We start from the raw sequence: 15564 nt of genomic DNA, 5'->3' as shown, positions 1-15564 counted from the left end.
GCTAGGATCCTTTAATCATCATGCAAAAGGCCACACATCAAATATCCAAACTGTGATATAATCCAGAAATAAACACTTACTTTACTAAGTTACTGAGATTTGGGGGTTCTTATGGCAGCTAGCACTGATCATCCCTGAATAACAAACCTGCCCTTACAAGTTTTTCTGTTGACATTACTGGTTTTGTGTTTTGAGGGTTAGGTTTGGTAGTTTGAGGAGCATTTTGTGCCGATTGTTCTCTGCAGGAATTTAGGAGATTTTATTATTGAGTTCAAAATAAATAAAATAAAAATTGGGTTGCTTACACCATATTATTAACTGAACTACCTTGTAAGCAACCAAAGACTCTGCATATTTATTCCTCCTGAATATCAGTTCTCTAAACTACCTCAAGACTTGAATATTCTGAAATATGTTGCTTCATTCAGTTCACAGCTAAGTGATGCTAATACTCACTAGTGCTTTGATTACTCATCAAAGCCAGCAGCTTTACGGAATAGAGAGAACTGCTTTCCTTATTTTTTTTTTTTTTAGATGGTCAAATACTGTATAAAAAAACTGTAGATATTTTGAAATTGGAGTGAACCTTAAAGACTATAGAATTATGACACTTTTCAGATGAGTAAACTGTGCTTTATGAAAGGTTAAGAGAGTTGAATAAGGATTCAGAGCTGGTTGGCAGCAGAGCTAAGATTAGGACTATCATCTCCTGAATGCTCAATTACATTCTACCTGCAACAGTTTTTTGACAGCAGTGTCAATCACAGGACTTCCAACACCCACAATCCATTCTAAGGGATACCGGCCAGCCCACAGACAAATCTTGTTCAATTTGACTCACTGGCACTACACTCCTTTCCTATTCGTCCCAGCTGAGTAGTCAAAGGGTGGACCCCAACACAAGAACAGCCAATCTATATATTGACCAGCAATTTATTTAGATTGAGATCTGGTATATAAAGATGAAGTGGGCCATGGTCTTTCTTTGGAATCTGAATAGGCAAACATGGAGAGCTTCAGTCAGCAAATGTGAACAGTCTATATAAAGAGAGAGAGAATGAAGTAAGTGGAGGTCATGTGGGATCATGACGAGGCCAAGTTATAGGGGGGAATTTATACTTGGAGATACTTGAAATTCCACCAGAGGGAGATGCTTAGAACCAGCGGGTTGCCAGAGCTCCCTACATTCCTGATGTCTCCCTTGACCCATTCTAGTACCAGTCAATAAACCCTCTGTATCTCATGGTGACCTAGATGAGAAACTGTCTTTACAACTGGAAAAAAAAAAAAGTTATATATGAATGAGAAACACTTAAATACATCCTTCAACTAAATGTTTGTGAAAAAATATATAATTCTATGTGGAAATAAATCACAAAATAAAATATCAAAATAAACATTTACATTTTTAAATTTAATGCATAGCAAAAATATAAATAAAATTTAAGGGCATAAAAATTGAGTATGAATATTTACTAAAATCATATCACAAAAAAGGTAAATAACTTTACTGTGTAAAGAGAACATACATATGGATAAGAAAAATACTAATGCTGCAATGAGATAATATGAAAAGATAATGGACTAATAGTTCATAAATATATAGAAAAAGCTGACTAGCATATGAAAATATGCTTTAACCTCACTAATAAGGAGATGAGAAATAAGTCAATTAGGAAATATTTTTACTTATAAAATTATCAAATATTTATCAAATGTTAATAATATGCTAATAGTGGTTTGGTGAGAAATGTGATCTTAACACACTCCCAATGCATTTGTGAATTGAGAGAATCATTCTGGAAAACCATTAGGCAGCGCACAGCTAAAGTCTTCAAAATGTTTTTTCACACTGACCCAATAATACATGATTAGAAATGTAAACATAGATTTATATCAACATTATGTTAGCATTTATCATACTTTAGTGTACTTATTTGTGTTTATAGGCTATCCTCCTCATTTATTCACTTTGGTACCTCCAAAGCTCAGCACAGTGCCTGGTATAAGGTACCTGACACATAAAATGCATTTGATAACAATTTGTTGAAAGAACAAATAAAGAGGAGGGAAGACAGTTGCCACAGTACTATTTGAAACAATAAAGAATTACAAAAAAAAAGTATCCTATGAATGGTTCAATAATTTATAATACACAAAATATATAAGCATCAAAATTATGTTTTATGAAGTTCTTAATACAAGAAATTATTTAAAAGTAAAGAGTAATGAAAAAGTAAAATATAGCACTTTATGTATCATATGCTCTCAACTATGCTAAAACGTGCATGTTTATATGAAGAAGAATAGAAATGTACTAATACATAAATACTGGTCAAATTTTGGTCAAATATTATAAATAATGGTCAAATATAGGTGAGAGTCTTCTGGATGACTTTTACTTTCTTCTTTATGCTTCTCAATATTTTCCAGTTTTTTACACTATTATATATTAGTTTCTTAATTAGAACATAGCTATAAAATTTGTTTTTAAACTGCCTGTAAGGCAGTGCCAGCCCTATTCAACCAATTTAACAGAATGTTCGCACTGACACTTTTTCTGTGAATATTTGGTAAGTGCTAATTAGTGATGATGGTCATTAAATTTTTTTTTTTTTTGGTATGTTCAAAATGACAGACTTTAAAATTGCAGGGACTTTCAGCACAGCTTAAAGGACAGAGAAGACATTATCAGGTGATACTTCAGAGCAGCTTTAAGACTAGGGTAGGAATAAAGGGTTAAAATGGCTTTTTTACATATTAAGATAGAATATGTAGAATACATGACAAAGTGTAGCACACAGCATACATTTAATACATATCAATCCTGTTTCCTTATTTGCCCTCTTGCTAATCAATTTAGTTCCAGCTTGATCCAGGACTCTAACTGGTCTCATTGACCTCCTCCCCATAACTCCCACCCTTTTACCTCTCAGATACCAAGTCTTGCACAAAGATATGTATATAAGGCAGTGCCACATCTATTCAACCAATTTAACAGAATGCTCAGAATTGTACTCTTTCTGTGACTTATTGATTATACTAATTTATAATGATAGTTATTAAAATGGCCTTTTCTTGGTATGTATGTCAGTATGCTCAAAATGAGAGACAAAAATATTCCACAGACTTTCAGCCCAGAGGGATATAATATATCCCTCCAGAACCGGGCACTGGGAACTCTGGAAGACGATTGATTAGAATCATGGTGCTCAGATTTGGATTGCGGATATTATCTTTCAACATGGTACCTCTGTAGGAAACTGTGTTTCTCTTACCGTTATGTGTGTGTCCTTTTGCAAATTAGCTGCTACCCATAGTGTTCAGCTTTTTAGCTATGTAGGTGTGATACCTCACTCCAATTATCCCACCCCTGTATATCTGACTACATTTCTTCTGCATAATCTGTTACTTTGTTTCCAAGGCATCTAACTTCATCTACTCACAGATATATACTTAGTTGAATGTATCATTACTTTTCTCCTGTTGTGTGTCAGATATTCCATGTGAATGTCTATAAATAATCTCTGTTCAATAGACTTCTTTTAGAAAGAAAATGTCTTATTTCTTCCTAATGCATTAATGGAAAAAATAGTCATGATTAATGACACAGATGTCCCAAATATTCAACATGTCAGTGGTATCTGATGCCATCTGTGTCTATTCACCCAACTTGAAGCATGTAACCATGACCAGTTGCCTTACCTTCATCATTCTAGATTGCACCCTTAATTGAAATTCAGTACAAAATGACAGTTGTTTTATCAATATGGAAAAAAACACAAACAAGCACTTGAATACTATTCATCATGGAAGACATTGTCATCATGCCACCTCTATCTACTTCCCATTCTATCTGCCCATCCCCATAAATTTGACTGTTCATGTTGTCACTCGTATACATTTGCACTTTTTAGTGTACCAAATTTCTTTCCTTCTTACAATATTTCAGCTATGGTATATTGTCTTCTTGGTAAATGGTAAGTGTTATTATTTTGAAATCATGATAAAAGTCTACAGATTTCTTCTCCGGGATTTGTGTACAGCATAGCCTTTACCCTTTTGTTTCTCTCTCTCTGGGTTTCCTCCCTTCCCTTCCATTACCACACCTTTTATTACCTGGCTTGAGAAGTTGAAGTGACATCACTGAGATCCTAGGCTTAGAAGAAATGGCAGTACCCATTGCATACTTCTTCATTAGTACAAGGAAGAAGGGTATATGTGCCCCTAGGGGAAGGCCCTCATCACCAACTCACAGAACACTTCAATTCCTTAACCCTAACCCCAGTTAATTATATCCCAAATGCTTGCCACTGTTCAAAATAAAGATACTCCAAAGGGAGTGTATAGACAAGGGAGAAATGCCTATGTAGCCAAAAGGAGGGAAAAATCCTCCTAGAGTCCTATCATCAAGAGCTTCCTGTCTATCAAGAGTGGTAGGTGTCACTGCCAGAATCCCTCACATACAAAGGAAACTTCCACATGTAGTTGAATCATCACATATGCAATATATCCTACTAGGAAAATTGTAAAGCATGGTTCATGACTATCCTCAACATAAAACTCCTACTTAGTCAAAGCTTAAATAACCCATCAATAGGCATATTCGGCTCTCCCTGAAGCATTTCTCAGCTGTTGTTATGACTCCTTGAGCATGAGGAGAATTGTTTCCTCTAGGTTGAGTTCTGGGAGGGTTAAGTATCTATCCACTGATTTATTGTGGCTTATATCAGAAGACTGAACTTTTGGTAGATTATGTTCAAGTAGACACTGCCTGCTGAAAATTTAACAGCCAAGCAATAGATTGGTCTGTGGTCAAGGCCTTAGAAAAGTGAGTGGTGGCCTTGTAGAAATGCAAGCCACTTAATCAATAAATAAAGCTCCAGAAAGCCAAACAGGAGACAGCTGGCACCTTGACATTCTATTTTGATAGTAGTTTCATTAAATTTTGGAAAATGCATACTTGACTTAAGCATTAGTTGTTGAGAGTTGAATGAAAGAGTCAAACACACTGTGTTTGCTGTGTGCTAAAAAAGTATGTCTGGTGAAATACCTGATTCTGTAATAATAACCACAGTGTACACCCAGATGTGAAAATGAGTAGTTAGGTTTATAGGTTAATGATAAATATGTGCAGAGAAATTAGGAGCTTAGCTAGATACTAAGCCCACACTTCATTTTCTTTTAACTAACGGCACTTGTTGAAACTCCTGTTAGTATGTTTCCTTGAGTTCCTATTGAAAATGATTTGGTTCATTTTCTAATTTACTTTTCTCACAAGTCAAAGGAAATTTACCTTGCTAAGGAAATCATAGTTACCGTGCTAAAAAAATACAATGTACAGGATAAACTGAATAATCACCTATTCTTTAGTAAAGGAGAGAGCTTTACTAAATAGGATCGAACCAATGTACTTTTCAACCAAACATTATATTTATAATATTAAGAATATGACTATGCATGAAATCTATAGGTAGCTAAAGATTGTCCACAGTTGCTAATATGTTTTGACAGGACTATAAGTTTGCTATTCCTTGACAAGAGTTAGGGGTAGTCATGAAGTACAAACTGTGGGTTGGCTACTTAATATGTTGTACAAAGAAAAACAGAAAGCAGAACAATCTCATTGAATCATGATGAAAAAACATAGATTAAATGTATTTAGTACTTAGAAATGAGCTAGTTCTCAAAAACACTTTAAAAAACTGAAAATAGAGCAAATTCTAATTATTCATATGAACGAAGAAGAATTAATAGTTAAGGTAAATTGTAACAGTTAGTAGATATGCATAATTATGTATGTCTTGTATTGACTTCTATATGCTCTTATGAATGCAGACAAGAACAGGCAGGGTTCATTTCTCTTGTCAAATAACGTTGATTACATAGTTACTGGTATTTTTAAATTATCTCACTTTCATATTAAAAATCAGTGTATTTTTCCTTTTTTTATCATAAAAATAACACATACAAGTGAAAGTAGTTAGAATATATATACAATAAGAGTATAGTTGTTTATCATCACGCTAAAATCTTATTTTTGCACCAGGATCTCTTAGAATGAGAATATTCCTGAGTTACATAAGGGTTAAAAGATGGAAATACTCTTAAAAAATCTCTCTTTTTTTCCCCCCTCTTTCTCTCTGAAGTAATCAGAAAACTTGTCACCTGTCAAAATAAACATGTAAGGTTAGAAAGGATAGCATTGACAAGTGGTATACATTTCTTTTTCTGGACTAAACAACTTTAAAGACATACTTAAATTCTTGGCCATTATTCAATTCACCTTGGTACTGACTTATTCTCATATAAAAGGACCTACTTGACAGTTGCACAACTGTGTAAAGACATTAAAACTGCTACTACCACGAATAGCTAATATTTGAAAATGTAGCCTATGTCACGTACTGTGTTACGTACTCTACATACATCTTGTTTACTCAGCCAAACACATTATGAGGAGGCACTCTTATTATCCCCAATTTGTATATGAAAATATTTAAAATATACAGTCTAAATAACTATTACAATGTTACTCGACAGAATCTAGTTAGAATCTAGTCTTGGAAATTCACACAGTCCAAGGGACTCCAGGATCACACTTTCAACTACTGTGCTATCATGTGGTAGATAAAATATGCTGCAGATACAATATTTAAATGTAAATAAGCATTCACTTAAGGAATAAGCTGCACTGAAGTTGTTTTTGGATATGATGAAATTAAGAATGATGAGACCTAGGACTTCCCTGGTGGTCCAGTGGTTAAGACTCCACACTTCCACTGCAGGGAGCACAGGTTCAACACCTGGTCGGGGAACTAGGATCCCACATGCTGTGCAGCAAGGCCAAAAAAAAAAAAAAAAAGAAAAGGAATAATGAGACCTCAAATCATGGAATCTTAGAATATTAGGGGCTGGAGAGGTAACCAAGACCAACAAAGTTTTACCGATTCTCTGTCATGGGTCAGACATTGTCCTAGGAGTGGTAGTGATTAAAACAAAGTTCTGCTCTCATGAATCTAATACTGTAGTTAGAAAACAAGTAAGTAGAATGGATGATTTCAGGGAGTGATCATGGTTATGGGGAAAAGTAAAATAAAGATAAATTACAACGACAAGGGAGAGTTCCTTTGGCTTGAGTAAGGCCTCTGTTAGAAGATGACATTTAAGTTGATGCTAAATAACAATCAGGAGTCAGCAGTGGAAGCATTAGCGGCCACAGCCAGTGCAAAGGTCTGAAATTGGGAAGGAGTCTGGCATATTCCTAGAGAAGAATAATGGCCAGTATGGCTGGAACACAGGGAACAACAGGGAAGAAGAGGGCAAAAGGTAGTAGGCAGGGACTGTGTCATTTAGGGCCTTGGAGGCAATGGAAAAGAACTTGAATTTTATACTTTCATACTAAGTAAGAAGATACTAGAATGGGTTTAGGCAGAAAATGCACAACATGATTTTGTTTTTAAAAATCTCTCTCTGGCTGCTCTTTATATGGTGGATTAGAGTGACAAAAAGAGTAGAAGCAGAAAGACCAGACCAGGAAGTTTACTGATGCAGTTGGTGTGAGTGATGGTGGTGTCTTGGCCTGGGGAAGGGAAGTGGAAAGAGCAGAATATGCGGTAAAAGTTGAGTCAATAGGATTTACTTCCTTAAATTGAATTACGAGGGTCTCCACATAATCTTCACCCACTGACTCGGTCTGGACCTCTAAGGAAATGCAGAATAGATTTAATCCCTTCAAGTATGGAAAAGCAGTACACATGACCTTCCTGAAATCTCCTTTCCGTATTGAAAAGTCCTCCAACTATCTTCTGATATCTTTTTAATACTCCTGAGTAACCTGAACACCTTCTACTGGTTACTTCTTGTTTGACAATGTCCCCTTTAAAAAGTGGTGCCAGCACTGACTGAAGCACTTCTTTTGGGTGTTTCCCTGATCACTGTAGAGGACAGTAAGGCTACTTCCTCCCGATGTACTGCATTTCTTTTAACAGATCCTAATGCACATGAATTGCATGCATAGTGAAGAAAAGAGGTGAGGGATATAGCTTGAAGGGTCAGAACCAGGACGATCACTTGTCATCTTGTTGCAGAATACCTGTGAAATTGATTCCCGTAGATAAAGGGAACAGAGCTGGGGAGATGATGGTTTTCTCGGAAGATGATCATCTTAAGAGAAGGTGCTAAACTGATAATTAAATGAAGCTGATGTTAAAAAGATCTGCTGGGTGTGGGGTACAGTGAGGAGAGCAGATAGAGAAGCAGGATAGGAAAGAGAGCAAAGCAAGGTTAATTGTGAGAAAGCATTCTGAGATTTTCTGTTCAAGGAATAGGGTGAGTGAAGTGGAAATTTCAGGTGAACAGAGAACAATGTTTGTAAGTTGGAAGCAATGGTAAACATGATTTTTGGAGTAAAGTTCTCTGGGCTCTTTAACGACCTTAATTGGTTTGACTCCTTCTTTTGCATCAGTCACAAATAATATAAGGTGAACCAAATTTTAATCAATCACTACAAAGGAGGTGTCTTAACTCTGTTTCAGCTAACTTGTTTCCTTATCAGTTCTTTCTGTACCAGGGTGCCATAGGACATGCAATAAGTCTATTAACTTTGCAGCCGTGTTAGAATGTGAGAATTTGTGCCACATTAGAACTGTCTCCCAAATGCCAGATTTGATTTTTCCATCTTTGTTACATTTCATTTTTGTTATTTCATGCAGAATATTGTCCTATTCTGTGAATGAGCATCTGAAATTAGGGGAACACCATGAGATGGTGGAGAGGGACATTTTGAAGAGGAAATTAACTTAATCCTTAAGAGGAAATGTGCCATATTCAATGAATGAAAATACGTCATTCCATTTATCCTCCTCATTCAGGAAGGGGGACATTATGCACACAATTCTCTTCTCAGTAAGAAAAGGGATGAGAAGGAAAAATAAAATCATAACAGTTAATATTAAACTCTCGTATTTCTTATAATTCATGTTGAGAATGTTGAGTTGGAGGTAGAAATAAATAGGAAGGCCACGAACAGGGCTTCCAAAACAGTCCTCTTTTGACACCAAATAATCCTTTTGATATTCACAATCTAGATTATAGAATACAATCCAAGAACCAAAAGACATATCACTAACAAGAACCAAACAACAGCAGAATCTCATTTTTAAAATGTTTTATAGGATTACTAATGATTTTACAGAAATTAATGCGTTCATTTTTACAGCTTCCTGAAGAGTATTTAAACAAAAAAGAATAGTTATAAAGGCTAGCATCTATTAAGAGATTACTATGTGCTAACCTCTGTGCCTAGTGAATTGCCCTGATGCCTTACAGACCACTGTAATCCATCCTTAATCCACCACTTAATCCACTGTAATCAGACCTAAAGAGGCAATATTTTGAAACATTTATATATATAAAAAAATCATCTAAATTCCTTGATAGGATACCCATGTACCACATTTCATTGGACTTCCTGAATAACCGATGCATCTATTTGTTAAATTCTACAGCTTTACCATGCCACATCAATTCAGTGTCTGTAAGGAGACTTTATTATTGTCTAAAGCTTTACAGATGTTAAAGGGTAAAACTAGGCTCTTATATAACGGAAAAAAAAACATTGAGTTTAATGTAGTTAAATATTCAAAGTATTTTTGGCAAAGCTCTGCCCAAAGGTTAAGAGTACTATTATACAGATCTGAAACTAGTTGAGATTTACAAAATAAAGAATAGTTAAAGACTTTTGTTGGGACTTCCCTGGCGATCCAATGCAGGGGGTGTGGGTTCCATCAATCCCTGGCGGGGGAACTAAGATCCTGCATGCATGCCACATGGAGCGGCCAAAAATATAAATAAATAAAATAAAAATAAAGACTTTTGTTATTTAACCTGAACTTGGACAATTTTTATTTAACCTTTTATAAATTAACTGGAGGGAGCCCATGAGTTACAGATAACACTAAGCTCTTCTAGTTAGTGATGAAAGAAACAGATGGAAGTATGTTGTAGCAAGATAACGTGAGACTGTGAGATGGCGTAAAAATGGTAGCCAAGCTCCTATGGGAGCAATTGCAAAGCAATGCATTAGCCGTCAGTTACATCCTTTTAAAAATACTAGACCTGAGTATATGTGCAGAATATTCAAGACATTGGAACATGGTTAAAAAAGTAAAATCAAAGAGGAAATATTATTTTACCCATTTATAAAGTAAGACCTATCCTTTACTGAAATGGTATACAAGGCAATAAGTAACTATTGTTCTACTGAAAATAAAGTCAATGTGTTACTTGGAAGTAGGATATGTGGTTTCCAGTCCTGGCTCAATTGCTTATTCTTTTACTCAATAAATCATTCATTTAGTCATTCATTCAAAGCAAGATTTATTAAGTATTTATTATGAGTCAGATACTCTGCTGGGTATAAGGAAGTGATGTGTAGATGATGAAATTACATTCCCTAAACTGAAAGATCTCATAATCTAATAGGGGAGATACACAAAATAGCAAACAATTATAGTGATATATTAAGTGATTAAACATAAATTTATGGAGCAAAAATAATGTACAAGATGAAATTATTTCAGATGAGGGTAGGAAAGGTTTTGCTAGTAGTTCAGTGTGGTCAAAATTTAAGGTGGAAGCAGACTGGAATAGTCTTGATAAAACTGAGATAAAGTAGGGAAGAGCTGGATTATGAACAACCTACTGTGCTAGGCTAAATTGTTTGCTTATTTGTTCTAACAACTGTAAGGCAAGCAAAAGTCAGAAAAATGTAAGGAGAGATGGGTGAGAGGCAATTGTTAAATTTATGTTTCAAATAGATCAATAATGTTATGGAGACTAGATTGGATGAAATTGAAGTCTGGAGACAGGAAATATTAGGATACTACTGAAAAATTGGGGTAAGAAATAAGAAAGACTGTTTATTGTGATGAAGAGAAAATTGGTAGATTTGATGACCTATTGCAATGGGAGATAAGTAAGGAAGGAGTCAAGGATGAACCACATATTTCTGGATTGGGCAACTGGGTAGATAATGAAAATAATACTCATCAAAATAAGAAGAGTAGATTTGTTACAAATAATTTGGAGACCTATTAAATTTGAAGAGCCTTTGTGACCTCCAAGAAAAGAAGTGCAATAAATATTTTAGTGTACACAAAAGCCTGGACATAAAATAGATATTTATCCTGCAGAGACAGGTTTTACAGTTCTCAAAATGTATACGATAGTTGTAGCCAGGAGTCTGCATACGAATGAGAATAGAAGATTATCTGGTGAGGGAACCTTGAGAGTCCTCAACACTCTACCAACAATAGCACAATAATATAGATACAAATGTGTTTATACACACATTTTTCAATTCCACATTGGAAATTCATACAAAGTATGTTCTCAGATCATTATGGAACTAAAGAAGCAGTCAATAACAGAAAGATACATAGAAAAGTCTAAAGTATTTGGAACTTAAACAATATAATTCTATGTAACACATGGGTCAAAGAAGAAATCTCAAGAGGAATTAGAATATATTTTGAACTTACTGAAAATGAAAACACAACATAGCAAAATTTGCAGGATGCAGCTAAAACGATACTTACAGGGAACTTTATAGTATTAAATGCTGTATTAGAAAAGTAGAAAGTTCTCAGTCAGTAATCTAAGTTTCCACTTTAAGAAAGTAGAAAAAAGAGGAGCATGCTAACCACAAATTAAGCAGAAGGAAGTAAATATTAAAGTTAATAGCAGAAATCAATGAAATTAAAAAACATAGAAAAAAGAACAATGAAAACAAAAATTAATACTGTAAAAATCAATAAAACTGATAAACCTGTAACCAGACTTTTAAAGGGGAAAAAGAGAGAGAAAATAAAAATTACAAATATCAGAAGTAAAGAGGTGATATTATTATAGACTCCATAGACCTTAAAAGAGAATACTAGAAAAATCTATATGCACACATTCAAAAACATAGATAAAATAGGCCAATTTCTTTAAAGACACCAACTATCAAAACTCACTTGAGAAGAAATAGGTAACATTTTCTACCCAGAACATGCTTTCACCACTGAATTCTACTAAACATTTAAGGACAAATAATTACAATTCTGTACAATCTCTTCCAGAAAATAGGAGATAACAACTCACAACTCATTTTGTGAGGCAAGCATACCCTAATTCCTGAACCAAACAGGCATAACAGGAAAAGAAAAGTGTAGACCAATAAACCTTATAAATACAGGCATTAGCAAATTAAATCCACTAATATATAAAAAGGATAATATATCATGGCCAAGTAGCTGCTTTTTCCAGGAATGTAAACCTGGTACAATATTTAAAAATCAAGCACCATAATTCACAGTATTAAGAGACTAAAGGAAAAAATACATATGATCATCTTTATACATGGAGAAAAAGGTTTTAATAAATTTCAACATGCATTTGTGATAAAAGTCTCAGCTAACTAGGAATAGAGGGAACATTCTTAACCTGAAAAAGGCTATCTCAAAAAAAAAAAAGTTACCATGATACATATGAAAAACAATGTATTCTTCTTAAGATCTGGAACAAGGTAAGGATGTCTTCTCTCATCACACCTATTCAATGACACACTGGAAGTCTTAGCCAGTACAAAAAGGCAAGGAAAAGAAACAAAAGATATCCAGCCTGAAAAGATGAAATAAAATCTGTCTCTTTTTGTAGATAACTTCTCAAAGAATCTATACAAAAGCTCCTAGTAAATGAGCTTAGAAAAATTGCAGGACATGTCCAATATACAAAAATCAACTTTATTTCTGTATGCTTGCAATGAACTTGAAATTTTTCAAAATACCATTTACAGTAGCACTGAAAAAATAAATTTTTAGATACAAATCTAAAAACATAATCTCAAGGTCTATATGATAAAAATTATAAATACTGATGAAAGAAATCATAGGCCTAAGTAAGTGGAGAAATATACTGTATTCATGTGTTAGAACACTGAATATTATTCTATTTAATTTAATCCACAGACTTAGCACAATACAAATGAAAATTGTAGTAGACTTTTTGTAGATACCAACAAGTTGATTCTAAAGAAACTAGAATAGCTAAACAATTCTGGAAAACAAGAACTAAATTCTGGGAATCACACTGTCCAATTTCAGGACTTACTATAAAGTTACATTAATCAAGAAAGTATGGTATTGGTGAAGGATAGTCATATAGATTAATGGAACAAAATAGAGAGCCCAGAAATAGGCCCTCACAAATAGTTAATTGATTTGTGACAAATATGTAAAGGCAATTCAATTGAGAAAGATTAGTCTTTTCAATAAATGGTGCTAGAATAATTGGATATCAACAGGAAATCCATACCTCACATCTTACACAAAAATTAATGCAAAACATATCACTGGCCTAAATGTAAATATAAAACTTTGAAACTTCTGAAAGAAAATATAAGAGAAGATCTGAATGACCTTGGTTTTGTTGATAGAGCTTTTAGATATACCACTAATAGCACAGTTTGTAAATGAAAATATTGATAAATTGAGTTTTATCTAATTAAAATCTTTTGCTCTGCTAAATATACTGTTAAAAGAATGAAAGGGAGAGAACATTTGCAAATCACATTTCTGATAAAGAACTTGTGTTTATACTATAAAACCAATTCTCCAAACACAACAGTAATAAAACAAACAGCCCAATAAAACAAATTGGCAAAAGATCTGAACAGGCACCTCACCAAAGAGAATATGTGAATGGCAAATAAGCAGTTAATTAAGGAAATGCAAATTAAAACTATGTGATACCACCCATTCTTATTGAAAAGGAAAATAGCACTACCAAGTTACAACAAAGATGTATAACAACTGGAGTGCTCCTACATTGCTGGTGGAAATTTAAAATGAACTATCACTTTAAAAGACAGTGTGGCAGTTTTCTTATAAAGTTAAACATATATATACCTTATGACCTAGGAATCTCACTTCTAGGTATAAACTTGAAAGAAACAGAAACTGTTTCACACAAAAACCTGTATATAGATATTTTTAGCAGCTTTTTGCATTATAGCAGCTTTTGAAAGACATAATCATCCATATATCTTTCAAATGGCAAATGGATAAACAAAATGTGGTACATCCATACAATGGAATACTGCTCAGCAATAAAAGGGAACAAACATGCAACATAGATAAATCATAAGTTCATTTTACCAAGTGAAAGATACCAGACCCCGAAGACTATAAACTGAATGATTCCATTTATATGACACACTGGATAAAGCAAAACTACAGATACAGAAAAGAAGTAAGTTGGGAATGGGGAAGGTACTGCATATTAGTTACAAAGAGGCAACAAGAGAATTTGGGGGTGGTGGAACTCTTCTGTAAGAAAACGTTGTGTCAGATACCTGACTCTGTGTCACACAGGGAACTCTACTCAATACTCTGTAATGACCTATGTGGGAAAAGAATCTTAAAAAGAGTAGACATATGTATATGTATGGCTGATTCACTTTGTTGTACAGCAGAAACTAACACAGCATTGCAAATCAACTATACTCCAATAAAAATTAATTAAAAGAAAAAGAAATGGAGAACAGTAGCATGAACACTGGAGTGCTGAAGTCATAGCCGTCAGTATGGACTCCTGGATTTTATTTAAGATACATATATAAAGAAGCATATATTAGATAGACGATTGATAAATAGATAAACAGTGATATATGTTTATGCCTGGATTTGTATACATATACACATTTCCTAGCTCTATTGACAAGAATTATTAGAAGCAAGGACATCCCTGTGGCCATGAGAACAACTAGTATACAGATGTTTTGGTTTCTAAATATTATTCTACAATAAAAGCAACCAGAGATTCTTGATGAAGTGGTTGTTTCCAGGGATAAGGCAGGGAAGACACAAGAGGAACCTGAAGCATCTTGTGGTACCAGGAGGAAAAAAAAGTATGCAAAAATAATTTTTTTTTTTAGAATGAGGGTAATAGCCTCCCTTTGGCTCCTTATTGCTGAGATAAAAACTTGAGTAAGGAAATAAACAACAGGGGCTTCCCTGGTGGCGCAGTGGTTTAGAATCTGCCTGCTAATTCAGGGGACACAGGTTCGAGCCCTGGTCTGGGAAGATCCCACATGCCGCGGAGCAACTAGGCCCGTGAGCCACAACTACTGAGCCTGCGCGTCTGGAGCCAGTGCTCCGCAACAGGAGGGGCCGCGATAGTGAGAGGCCCGCGCACCGCGATGGAGATTGGCCTCCGCTTGCCGCAACTGGAGAAGGCCCTCGTACAGAAACAAAGACCCAACAGAGCAAAAATAAAATTAATTAATTAATAAAGTTATGAAGTCTACGAATATAAGAATAAATATAGTAATAAAAAAAAGAAAATAAACAACAATAGTACTGGATTCTAACTCATAAAAGAAATATCCATGAGTTCATACTAATATAAATAAAAATGTGAATAAGTGACATAAAAGGTATAATGCTTCCTTATAAAAATTACAAGTAATAAATGAGGAAAATTCAAAATCACCATTAGGAGAGCATGGTACTAATTATG

The sequence above is a fragment of the Lipotes vexillifer genome, unplaced genomic scaffold (genome assembly GCF_000442215.2).
Source record: "Lipotes vexillifer unplaced genomic scaffold, Lipotes_vexillifer_v1.1 scaffold1287, whole genome shotgun sequence".
Classification (NCBI taxonomy): Eukaryota; Metazoa; Chordata; class Mammalia; order Artiodactyla; family Lipotidae; genus Lipotes; species Lipotes vexillifer.
The sequence above is the reverse complement of the archived record's forward strand: the minus strand, read 5'-3'. Positions refer to the sequence as shown.